The sequence below is a fragment of the Scylla paramamosain genome, chromosome 4 (genome assembly GCF_035594125.1).
Source record: "Scylla paramamosain isolate STU-SP2022 chromosome 4, ASM3559412v1, whole genome shotgun sequence".
NCBI lineage: Eukaryota > Metazoa > Arthropoda > Malacostraca > Decapoda > Portunidae > Scylla > Scylla paramamosain.
This window is the reverse complement of record NC_087154.1, coordinates 7,870,728-7,884,219: the sequence shown is the minus strand read 5'-3', so window position 1 is coordinate 7,884,219 and position 13,492 is coordinate 7,870,728. Positions and strand designations below refer to the sequence as shown.

The 13,492-nt window shown below is 37.1% G+C and overlaps 1 protein-coding gene across 2 annotated transcripts in view; it reads right to left on the bottom strand.

Annotated features, from left to right (window-relative positions):
* Positions 1-10,449, bottom strand: part of LOC135099687 (pantetheinase-like) — a 29,076-nt gene extending 18,627 nt beyond the window's left edge. The window contains exons 1-2 of one of the 2 annotated variants that reach the window (XM_064002098.1): positions 10,263-10,449; positions 5,979-6,060 (exon numbers count right to left, since the gene is read on the bottom strand). The gene's annotated coding sequence lies outside the window, so the exon portion shown is untranslated. The remainder of the gene's footprint in view (positions 1-5,978; positions 6,061-10,262) is intronic. The other variant, XM_064002099.1, reaches the window with a different exon arrangement.
* Between the last annotated feature and the right edge of the window lie 3,043 nt (positions 10,450-13,492).

Genomic DNA, 13,492 nt, shown 5'->3' with positions numbered 1-13,492 from the left:
TAGGACAAGAAGTTTGATTTAGAAGATCATTAATGAATAATAAGGAGTGGGTGACAGGACAGAACCCTGAGGAACACCACTGTTAATAGTGTAATAGTTAATTACACCACTGTAATAATTAAAGGGTTGGTAACCATAATTTTACTGGTTAATTCATGAAACTATTGTTGTTTGTAGATCAACCTTCTTGCTAAATTTTCCTCTTCATCTGAGCTTTGGGGGTATGACTTCTATATATTAAAGGGTTCCACTCATACAGCCTTACTGAACAGGGTGGAGTCAAAGGCTTTTCTCATAAACTCCCGTCTTTTAACAGACTGTCTTCAACTATTTTCTTTACACTTCACAGCAGTATTGCATCTCCAACTATCTTACGCTGTTATTTTCATGGTTACTGTTCTTCTGAATCTGCTAATAGCATGGCCTTACCTACTTCCCACAACCTCCCTCATCCATTTTCTGTCTACCTCACTAATGCAATCTTCACTGTCATCCCTTTCACATGTGAAGTCCTACCACTTCTACCCATGGATTTGAGTAATGTATGCAGTGATGAGAATGAAAGAATTAACTTCAGGAATGAATCACAGAACTGAAAAATACTGTAAGATGATAAAGGGCATGATAATGTTATGTCATGTTTTACTTGAGATGAAACTGACATGCCCAAGATGAAATTAGGATGGGAATTGATGCCTCTCACTGCCTGAGTTGAAATGAAGGTGGTGAATCTAACTGATGCCTTCCACTGTCTGAGGTGAAATGAAGGTAAATTTGACTGATGCCTCCTTTTGCTATATGTGAAATTTATATTGTAAAACCAATTCCCTCCACTGGTCAATGCAAGTTTTGGGTCCCACTTCACATTTTGAGATCTGTAAGTACAAAACGGCAAATCATATGGGGTTCAAAATCTTGTCTGAGGCAGTAAGACACACCCACTCAGACCTTTGGCTTAAGAATTTGATTTTGGGTGTAGAATAAAAGCACAACATAACTCATCAGTCAGATTTATGACTTTACTGATGATACTTTTTTATTATTTTTTTAAAGTACCACATGTATACATACACAACATAAGGCAGCATGATAATTATTACTATTATGTAAGATGGGATCTAACCAAGGGATTCAAAATGGTTGATAAAAAGAAAAAAAAGGATTTAATGAAGTCCAAGTTCCTAAAGAGTGGAACCAAAAGCATTATCCAAAATTAAAGAAGTGTTTTTAAGCCTTCCTCTTGAAAGAGTTTAAGTGAAGTGCAATAAACAATAAAATACAGGGTGCAGCAGAAATAGCTCATATATTTTAAACTTTCACCTGTATGTGTTGCTAAGGAACTTATGCAAGTGCCAATGATGTCTTCATTAAGTTAATGATTACCACTATTTTTCAGATACCTCATCTAGCAATATGATATGGAATAGTGCACATCATGCTTTTGTTGTAGAAACATTTTTGAAGAATTATGAATCTGTAATTGCAACACAAAGAGCTTTTCAAACTTATTACAGATTTTTTTTATGTAGAAGGGGCACTGGCCGAAAAAAATAAAAAAATAAATAACGTGGTGCCGGTCCTGATACAAAGTCAAAAGCATTAGTAAAAAATACAGGATGAGTGTTTTGAAACCTCTCTCTTGAAAGAGTTCAAGTCATAAGAAGGTGGAAATACAGAAGCAGGCAGGGAGTTCCGGAGTTTATCAGAGAAAGAGATGTATGAGAATAGTGGTTAACTCTTGCATTAAGAGAGGACAGAATAGGGGTGAAAGAAAGAAGAAAGTCTTGTGCAGCAAGGCAATTCGCAAGGTCAGAAGAGCAGCTGGCATGAAAACAGCGGTAGAAGATAGCAAGAGATGCAACATTGCAGTGATGAGAAAAAAGGCTGAAGACAGTCAGTTAGAAGAGAGGAGTTGATAAGATGAAAAGATTTTAATTCTACCCTGTCTAAAAGAATGGTGTGAGTGGAACCCCCCCCACACATGTGAAGCATACTCCATACATGATGGAAAAGACCCCTTTACTGAGTTAGCAGCTGGTGGGGGTGAGAAAAACTGGCAGAGACAACTCAGAATGTCTAAATTTGTAGAAGCTGTTTTAGCTACAGATGAGATGTGAAGTTTCCAGTTTAGGTTATCAGACTAGGGATGTTCAATGTAGAAGAGGGGGACAGTTGAGTATCACTGAAGAAGATTAGATAGTTTGGAAGGTTGTGTCAAGTTAATAGACAGAGTTATTGGGTTTTTGAGGAATTGAACAATACTAAGTTTGCTCTTCCCCAATAAAAATTTTAGAGGGATCAGAAGTCAGACATTCTGTGGCTTCCCTGCATGAACTGTTTACTTTCTGAAGTGTTGGGCATTGATGAAAAGACATGGAAAAGTGCAGGGTGGTATCATAAGCGTAGGAGTGGATAGGACAAGAAGTTTGGTTTAGCAGATCGTTAATGATGGTTGGAATGATGCTGTTCCAGACAGAAAAACAGTACTGCTTTGGGCTGCAAATTTCAGAGCCACAGGCTCACCACTTAAAAGAAAGCCATCTGAAAGACTTCAAGACACTTGAACTCCAGGAAGTGTTTGAGCTGAGACTTTGTTGCTCAGTCTACTACATGTTCAGTTTGTAAACATGCTTCTGCCTTGGGATTATCTGATCAAACAGTCTGAAGAATTCTACACATTAATCTGGAGTTCCAAATTAATGATTGTTCAGAAACTGCATGAACACAGCTGGGATGTTTGCTTGTCATGATGTGACAATATCCTTCAGAATGTTTCTGCAAATGCTGTTCTCATGAGTGATGAAACTCACTTTCATCTCTCAGGCTGTATGAATAAGCAAATTTTTTTTATTGGGCACTCTGAAATTTGCAACCCATAGCATGCTTTTCTATCTGGAATGGCATCATTCCAACCTAAAATGCAATTAATTCAAAAAGATTTGTGGTGCAATTACAGATTCACCATTTTTTTTTTCGACAGTAAAAGCAAGATGTGCACCAGTCCAAACCTACTGCTAGACAAGGGTATCTGAAAAAAAAAAAAAAAAAAAAAAAAAAAAAAAAAAAAATCAATAGCTAAATGAAGACATCATTGACACTTTGCATAAATTAATTAGCTACACATAGGTGAAAGTTTAAAATATGGGAGGTATTTCTGCTACACCCTGAATAAGTTAGTCCTTATTTCCTATTTAGTTAATGTTTCATTTATATAAGGTACTGAGTTTCATGCGTAGCTTTCCTAACAGTGCTATGTAAGGGCATTTGATAGGTAATGCAGAAAAATCTTTGTCAGTGCTTTGTGTGTGTTACACTGAGATAGGCAAGAAACATTGGGAGATGGAAAGGGCTGAAGCCAGGGATCATTTCTGAAACACTTGCCTGTACCTTGACTATTTTAAATAGGCTTTAGTTGAAGAAACGCAAGTTTTTAAGGGTGTTTTTTATGGTTCTAGTGACAGATTAATAAAATCACTTGAAAGCTAAAAACATACTTGATAATTTTTATTTAATTGAGGAAATGGTATGTAAGCAGGGACAATGGATGGAAAGAGGTGCAAGATGTGATATTTCTATTTGTGGAGACACTTTCAAAGAGAGAAAGAGCAGCAGGTGTTGTTGTTATATCATTGTATTCTATCACTCTCCCTTTATGAACACCCTTCTTGCTTGTTCAATACACCATCTCCAGTTGCACATCTTTCACACATATACATTACCAAATCTTTCCATCTTCGAAGTGGTCTTCTCCCATTAAGGTTTTCAATTTCATTCATACAATAATACCTTTATACTTCATTTATCCTTTGTCATCTCATTATGGCCCAAACATTGCTGTCCGTTTCTTTTCACCTAACCCATCACTCCACATTCTTCACATGTAAGTGTGAAGCCCCACAGTTATTTAATGTTGTACTGGAAGGTCATGCGTGTATGAGTAATTTTAAACAGTGTTATACAGAAGCTTATAGTCATCACACTGCATTTAGTGCCTAGACACCACAAGGTGTCTCTGTGCTGTCTCCATAAGTTACTTGCCTGTAAGCTATAACATGTGGGTCATCTTGGCACATGAATACTTTACAGAAGACACCTCATTAACTCTTCTAGACATACTGAAATTTGTGTGAAATCTATATAAACACACTGAATTTTGGTATGGTTTATATTTCAAGGGCAATATAGCAGGAAACATTCTAGACTTTAATATATATATATATATATATATATATATATATATATATATATATATATATATATATATATATATATATATATATATATATATATATATATATATATATATATATATTACTTTGCAGTGTATCTCACATAATTAGAACCTTCAGCAAATCTTTCCAATAATTACCTCCTGTGGTCTAAGAAATGCCATTTTATTCTCGAAAAATTTAATTTTTCAGTTTACCGAAAAAATTCAATATTGAAATAATGTACTAGCTGACAATCAATACTCCAGCATTGTTTAATCTTATATATTTTTATGCCTGTAGAGTTATATTAGCAAACTGCAATCACTCTGCTGTCTGTGGAATATGTTAAGATAGAAATTAAACAAGAAAACAACACTAATGAGTGGCAAGAAGAAATCAAAACATACTCTATATACAAGTGCCACTTACTTAGTGCCATTCCCTAAAGAAAAAGCCAAATGGATTATCCAGAATTGGAGGATAAGTGTCTTGAAACCCCTTCTTAAAAGTTAAAATCATAGTAAGGGGAGAATACAGTAGTGGGCAGGGAGTTTAGAGTTTATTATAAAAAGAGATGAAAGATAGAAAATACCAGTTAACTCTTGTATTAAAAAAAAGGTGCACACAATAGCAGAGAAAATTTTGTTCAGCGAGGCTTTGGGAGGGGGGAGGCATGTAGTTAGCAAGATCAGAAGGCCAGTTAACATGAAAAAAAACTGGTAGAAGATAGCTAGAGATCCAACAATGTAGCAAAGAGATGAAGCTGAAGATGGTCAGTTAGAAAAGAAGAACTGAATGATGGAACAAGTTAAGAATTTGGTTTAGAACATCACTGTGAGTATAGATTCTAGAAGTGCCATGGTATTTCAATGTGTAAAGTTTGTGGAGAAAAATGATTGGTAAACAAGGTAAGAGTAAGATATGTCAACAAGTTTGCCAGGCTTGTTTCTTGATATTTAATATGTTTAATTTGCATTTAGTTTACCAGCTGTATGATTTCATTTGATAACATTCCTTGGAACACTAAGTACATAATTTATTTCAGCCCTTTAAAAATATGAATTTGTGGTGTCAAGGGGTAAATCTCAGTTATTTTGAGAAAAAGGCTAATTCCCTATTTTCCCTAAAAATTTTGTGTGCATTACTTTTCTTATCTTATTGGATCATAATGCGTATGACTGATATAATGTGTTACGTGAAGTAGGAAAGAATGGCAGAAAGTGAGATGACTAAGAGAGTATATTCTGAGTATGGTAGACATAGTAGTTGTGAGAATATAATTTTCAGTGAAATGAGTGGACGGAGTGCTGGAGTAAAGTATACAAGTAGAGTGAGAGGATAAGAGCATGTAAGGGACGAATGCAAGGACAAGAACAAATGGAGACTAATGTTGCACACATTCCCTTTATAGAGTTCATAGGAACAGACACTGGATATAGACAGATGGATACTTATGCAAACAGTGATTTTTGTTAAAACCTTTATTGAATTTGATCTTACAGATTCAAGATTAACTACAATAAGAATCAGCCAGCTTGAGCCACTTGATAGAAGCATTTAGTCCCCAAATTATTAGTCCTTTAACTTTACTAAATCTAACCTTCCTTCTAAAGGCTGAAAATCTGATAACATCCAGTTGCATCACTTCATTGAAACACCCAAACCTTACCAATAAAAAAAATTGTTAGTTGTAATTCCTAACATAATTCACAATGAAACATATTCAGACCAATATATTCAACTGCAGATAAATTCCTAATAACTTACCAACAGACAGGTAATGCTGCTGATGCAATCATCAAAATGATCACATCATTTACTGCTAAACTCTTGTCAAGATTTCTCCTTCCTGTTGAAAAATAAAAACAATAAATAACTTTGTGAAATTTAAAAACACTGCCATATAATAACTACTTAAATATACTTCAGGTTTTTTTGGAAATGATGCATCATTTCTTTCAGCTGACACGCTAATGTCATCATAAAATAAACTACAATTCGTTACAATGATTTGTAAGGAACAGATTTAGACTGACAGGCCAGAACTTTCAGGGCATCCTCTTTTTTTATTTTTTATTTATTTATTTATTTTTTTATGTTAGAGGGACACCAGCAAAAAAGAAAACCACTGAGATGTCAGTCCCTGAATAGGGTCTGAAGAGGTGGTCAAAAATTGAAGGATAAGTGTCTTGAAACCTCCCTCTTGAAGGAGTTCAAGTCATAGGAAGTGGAAATACAGAAGCAAGCAGGAAGTTCCAGAGTTTACCAGAGAACGGGATGAATGATTGAGAATACTAGTTAACTCCTGCATTAGAGAGGTGGATAGAATAGCGGTGAGAGAAAGAAGGAAGTCTTGTGCAGTGAGGACTTGGGAAGAAGGAAAGCATGCAGTTAGCAAGATCAGAAGAGCAGTTAGCATGAAAATAGTGGTAGAAGACAGCAAGAGATGCAACATTGTGGCAATGAAAAAGAGGCTGAAGACAATCAGTTAGAGGAGAGGAGTTGATGAGATGAAAAAAGCTTTTGATTCCACCCTGTCTAAAAGAGCAGCATGAGTGGAAACCCCCAGACATGTGAAGCATACTCCATACATGGATGGATAAGACCCTCATACAGAGTTAGCAGCTGGGGAGGGTTAAAAAAAAACTGGCGAAGATGTCTCAGAACACCTAACTTCATAGAAGCTGTTTTAGCTAGGGATGAGATGTGAAGTTTCCAGTTTAGATTATAAGAAAAGGACAGACCAAGGATGTTCAGTGTAGAAGAGGAGGCCAGTTGAGTGTCACTGAAGAAGAGGGGATAGTTGTCTGGAAGTTTGTGTCAAGGTGATAGAAGAATTGAGTTTCTGAAGCATTGAACAATACCAAGTTTGCTCTGCCCCAATCAAAAATTTTAGAGATCAAAAGTCAGGCATTCTGTGGCTTCCCTGCATGAACTGTTTACTTCCTGAAAGGTTGGACATCTATGGAAAGACATGGAAAAATGCAGGGTGGTATCATCAACGCAGGAGTGGATAGGGCAAGAAGTTTGGTTTAGATCATTGATGAATAACAGGAAGAAAGTGGGTGACAGGAAAGTACCCTGAGGAACACCAGTGTTAATAGATTTAGGAGAAGAACAGTGACTATCTACCACAGCAGCAACAGAACGGTCAGAAAGGAAACTTGAGATGAAGTTACAGAGAGAAGGATAGAAGCTGTAGGAGGGTAGTTTGGAAATCAAAGTTTTGTGCCAGACTCTATCAAAAGCTTTTGAAATGTCTAAGTCAACAGCAAAAGTTTCACCAAAGTCTCTAAAAAGAGGATGACCAAGACTCAGTAAGAAAAGCCAAAAGATCACCAGTAGAGTGGCCTTGATGGAACCCATACTGGTGATCAGGTAGAAGGTTGTGAAGTGATAGATTAAAAATCTTCCTGTTGAGTATAGATTCAAAGACTTTAGATAGGCAGGAAATTAAAGCAATAGGATGGTAGTTTGAGGGATTAGAACGGTTGCCCTTTTTAGGAACAGACTGAATGTAGGCAAACTTCCAGCAAGAAGGAAAGGTAGATGTTGACAAACAAAGTTGAAAGAGGTTGACTAGGCAAGATGCAAGCATGGAGGTGCAATTTTGGAGAACAATAGGAGGAACCCCATCAGGTCCACAAGACTTCCAAGAGTTTAGGCCAGCAAGGGCATGGAAAACATTATTGCAAAGAATTTTAATAGGTACCATGAAGTAGTCAGAGGGTGGAGGAGAGGGAGGAATAAGCCCTGAATCGTTCAAGGTAGAGTTTTTAGCACAGGTCTGAGCGAAGAGTTCAGCTTTAGAGATAGATGTGATGGCAGTGGTGTCATCTGGTTGAAATAAAAAGAGGGAAAGAAGAAGAAAAGTTATTGGAGATGTTTTTGGTAAAATGCCAAAAGTCACAAGGAGAGTTAGATCTTGAAAGATTTTGACACTTTCTATTAATGAAGGAGTTTTTGGCTAGTTGGAGAACAGACATGGCATGGTTCCAGGCAGAAATATAAAGTGGGAATCGTCCTTGAAAATTTAATTAAAAAGAGGTACCTACAGAATGAAAAATTTTTGTGCATTTTAAATTCATTTCCCAATAGTTTCCATTGAAAAATTGAAAAGTACTAGTAGTTTTTTATTTTTTATTTACCCCTTTCACATTCCAATCATAATTGGTAATTTCTGATGAAAACAAAAAGTAAAGCAAATCTAACCCAACTCTGAACCATGCACTGTTAACCTCATAACCCTGCTGGGCAACTACTCGTAAACCCTGTGGGGCTTGAAACCCTGCTGCGCCTCTTACAACCCAGACCCCCTATTGGGCTCTGATTCATTATGATAATAATAATAAATATCATATACACACCAAAACCTACCAGAAATATTTTTATCCACCAGTGTGAGACTTAAAATTGTGGACAAATACTGCCAAAACTAATAATTTGACAAAAAACAAAACTGAGCTAAACCCCATCTTAATTCTGTTGGGCTAACCTCATGACCCTACAAAAAATCTTTTGGGAACCTTGGCAGCTCAGGTGTAACTCCACTGGTCTAGTAAATGTTTGCTGGGTGGCTTATTACAGAAAACCTGGGTTAATCTGGATCCACATCCACGTTACATATAAGTATGAAACTCACATTTCGAGGAGAATGATTCAGTGACCTTGCCGTAAACATAAAAAAATTTGGAAGGCACGTGTCAAGTATGGCTGTAATAGCACTAAGGAGTGTGGAGAAATTCAGTATTTTCTAAGTCCAGTGAGCTCTGCACTAGTCAAGAGTAAACACTGAAATGATTTTCTGTTGTTTATAACAGATTTGTGGGCAGCCTTATATTATGATTTCATGGTATCTATATACCAGATACATCCAATCACTCGCTGCCACTCACGAGGCCATTCATGCGGGCACCAATTACGACTTTCCACGGTAGGTTCAGTTACACTTTTCATTTGTTTTAGGAACATGTCTGGTATTTTGATTGAGGCTCACTGTCATTTGTTAATATGGCTACCCAGTGGAGGGAGGTGAAGAGAAAAGTGCCAGTGTTTGGGAGAAGGAAAACTCACTATGTGGGTTATTTAGCTACAGCTATGTTTAAGATGTGGCATGGAGACATGAAGAAGAGGTTTCACATCTTTATCAATGAAGCCGCTAAACTGTACCCACCTCCATCTGTCTGAGAATATCAACACCACACTGGTAAGGCATAACGGTATAATTTTTGAACTCCCTCGTTAGGTTAGGTTATGCTAGGTTAGAATAGGTTAGGTTATACTAGGTTAGGTTAGATTAGGTTAGGTTATGCTAGGTTAGGTTAGATTAGGTTATGTTATGCTAGGTTAGGATAGGTTAGGTTATACTAGGTTAGGTTAGATTATGTTAGGTTATGCTAGGTTGGGTTAGGTTAGGTTATGCTAGGTTAGGTTAACGTCCTAGCAAGGGGGGGCACAGCCCCACCGGCTAGATTAGGTTAACGTCCTAGCGAGGGAGGTGTCGAGGGTAGGTTTGGGCTAGGATAAGTTAGGGAAGTTCAAAATATTAAAATAAATTTCCTTAGTTTTTAGAATGCTCATATTTCACTTATTTTTCATCCTCCCTCCGAAACCCCCGATTCCCCACAAGCCCCCAAGCTTGTTTGAGGGGTTAGGGGGGTTGGGGGAATGGGGGGCGGACTTCTTATCAAGAAATACCGAAACCTGATATTTCAAAAATTTGTGATTTACTTATATCTTGTTCACACACACACACACACACACACACACACACACACACACACACACACACACACACACTTAAATGATTACAAGAAAAAAGATAAGTCAGCGTGACGGGTATAATTTTAAACGAAGAACGCCTCCTCTTCGTAACTTCAAATTTGCATTTCGCTTCACACCCAACCCTTAAGACTTCTCTCCTCTTCCTATCTCTAAACGTCTGAAGCAGCACCTCACCCTTCCACGGTCACACTCCACATGCACACACAAGCACCCACTAATGACTTACTTCACTGTTCCTGTACCACATCCTGTAAAATTCATACATACCTTATTTCCTTGATATTCACTGCCTACCGCTGCTTACTTCACTCCATGATGTGCTCTAGCTTCTTTTCTATCGCCCACATACATATAATTTGTGTTCATTTTAACCGGCAAAGTACAGCGAAGGTGAAAACATCCTCACCCAAGACATGTATGAAAAAGCGCCTCGCAGACCACGCTGCGCGGTCATGATATGATGGTAACCTACTTTACAACGGTGCCTCTTGAAGATTCTTGTTGGTCTCCACAACCCAAAGGAATAGTATACTCATTTCCAAATCTTTGAAAATTATAATCTCCTCCAATAAGTGGGGCCATCTCTTCTGAAAGACTAGGAACAGATGAACTATAAAACTTGAATTCTGTCTCTATGACCAATCGTGTGTGGCGGGAAAAAGGTTTCCCTCATGGAAGTATAATAGTATTAAAACTCCTTGGTTTTCCTTCGTCTCTGGCCTTTTTACATTGGAATAAACTGCTTCTCCTTCATTTACATAGAGCAGACGGCAGACATATATATTCGTTTATAAATACTCCCTTTGAGTTTCTTGGTATAGCAGAGTACGCGACAACGCAAGGTCGTTTTTACGTACAACTGCAATAACGCACCAAAATTTTAATGAACATTTAATCGAAATAAAAAATCAAAACTGTCATAATGAACTCGCCACTCGTGCGAGCACTGGAATTTCAATAATAATTTAATCAGAATAACGAACCAAAACTAGCAAGACGAACTTGCCATTCGTACGAGCACTGAAATTTTAATAAAAATTTAATCGGAATAACAAAATAAACCTCGCAAGACTATAACTCACCAGTTGTGCGAGCCGCTGCTCACCTAGCTCTCTCTCTCTCTCTCTCTCTCTCTCTCTCTCTCTCTCTCTCTCTCTCTCTCTCTCTCTCTCTCTCTCTCTCTCTCATTTTAAGTAATTTTCGCTTCATCGTTTCTCACTCGTAATTCCATTTTCATTCTAAATTCTCTCTCATTCTATTTAGCAATCCTTAGTGTTCTTACTTTCAGAGAGAGAGAGAGAGAGAGAGAGAGAGAGAGAGAGAGAGAGAGAGAGAGAGAGAGAGAGAGATCCGACTTACGCGGGGTTCACTGTAAGTATATGCATGACGCTGAAAATAGGTAAATGTGACCTATACTTGTCAAAGCAGCGTGAAATTCGAAGTGATAATGCACGAAACTCAGGATAGTAAGAATTTAGGACATAATAGACGCGAAACTGAGAACGGTACTGTATATATTTGTTATCTCAAATTTAGTAGTGCAAATGTGCACATTTTTATGTGATTTTTCGATTTCCTTATTATTATTTTCTGGTTCCCTGGAACCAATTATTTTTCCTAAAGATTCTTCAGTCGCCATAACGCATATTTGCCATAACGAACGCTACACTGGAACGAATTAAGTACGTTGTCGCGTACTGTACTATTTCTTATTGTTGCCTCTGTCTCAAAAATTCTCGAAGCGTATTTACAACGATGGCCCGTGGGTGGGAGGGGGTGGGTCCTCCTTGTGGGTGGGCTCGAGATTCACTGGTGGTAGCTGCAGCTCGTCCTGTAGAAGAATAATCACACTGGTTGAAGTTTGTGCCCACGTTTCACCTCGTGGTTGTTCTTGAAGGCCTGTGATACGCAGGTTATTGCTGTAGTCTTGATATGTCACCTATTGCTGCAGTGCAATAACTCTTGCTCGAAGTTCTTGAATTGTCACTTGCTTGTCACCGCTGGAGCTTCGGAGTCCCTTTTTTTTTTTTTTTTTAATCTAGTCCAGAACTTCTGCTTGGGAGAATTCTATACTTTTAATAAGGTTCGTCTTTGTGCCTTCTGCTATTTAGATCTTATCTTGGAGTTGCTTCACCACAAGATCAATTGCAGAGAGAAATGTAAGCTATCGAGCTTCAAGTAACGCCTTGAAAGCTTCAAGATCCATTTGAACCAAAATCACTTAACACTGCAGTTTAGCAGAGTTCTGAGCAGGCACATATGTTCGCTGTGTAGCTATGTGTGTGTGTGTGTGTGTGTGTGTGTGTGTGTGTGTTGCCCTGTCTTTTATTATACAGATGGTAATGCAGTGTGTGTGTGTGTGTGTGTGTGTGTGTGTGTGTTGTCCTGTCTTTCATTGTACAGATGATAACCTGTGTGTGTGTGTGTGTGTGTGTGTGTGTGTTTGCCCTGTCTTTTATTGTAAAGACGGTGTGTGTTTTGCACTGTCTTTCATTATACAAATCGTGATTGAGTGCGCAAATAGTGACTGAGATACACACACGCGCGCGCGCGTGTGTGTATCTTGCCGTCTTTCATTATACAGATGGTGATGCGGTGTGCGCGTGTGTGTGTGTCTTGCCCGGTCTTCCAATGGCCAGTCCTTCAGGCTGTGATTGGTTAGCTGCATGCATCATATGTCTAATTTTCATTTTTATATCTTTTAAAAGTTTTGAAAGTGCAGTTTTCTTCTTGTAAATATTTTATACTATGCTATGCCCAGGGGGAGGCTGGCAGGCTCTGCCCTCTTAAGCTGTTGTACTTTATACAACAATCAATCAATCAGTCAAGCAATCAATTTGATGCAAAATAACGCAGGAAAATGAATGAAATGATAATTAAATGTGAGATAAATTAGAAAACTCCTTAAAATAACAAAAAGACACTAAAATACAAAGTAGATAAAAATGATCCTGAAATATTTAAAAAGAAGGAAAAATTATACGAGACCCCTTAGAAAGACATGAAACATCACCATCATCAGTTCTTGGATCCACACCTATACAGATTAGCCTTTTTTGCAGCGGTATTTTTCTTTTTATGAATGTTATTAGTAAAAAAAAGTTGTATGTAAATGTAATATATGAGAAACTGATGACGCTTTGTATATCACGAACTTTTCGTGACAAATTTCTTTATACGGATGAAAATATTTTTATTGTAACAAAAATGTTTAGTATTGTAATAATTTCATAACCATCATATTGGCGCCTACATGGTTTATCTTATTGAGGTTTAGGCATGATGCATCAAGCTTTAAAGTATAATAAAAAAAAACATATATATATATATATATATATATATATATATATATATATATATATATATATATATATATATATATATATATATATATATATATATATATATATATATATATATATATATATATATATATATATATATATATATATATATATATATATTATATGACAAGCTGGCGGCAACAATGTCAGCGG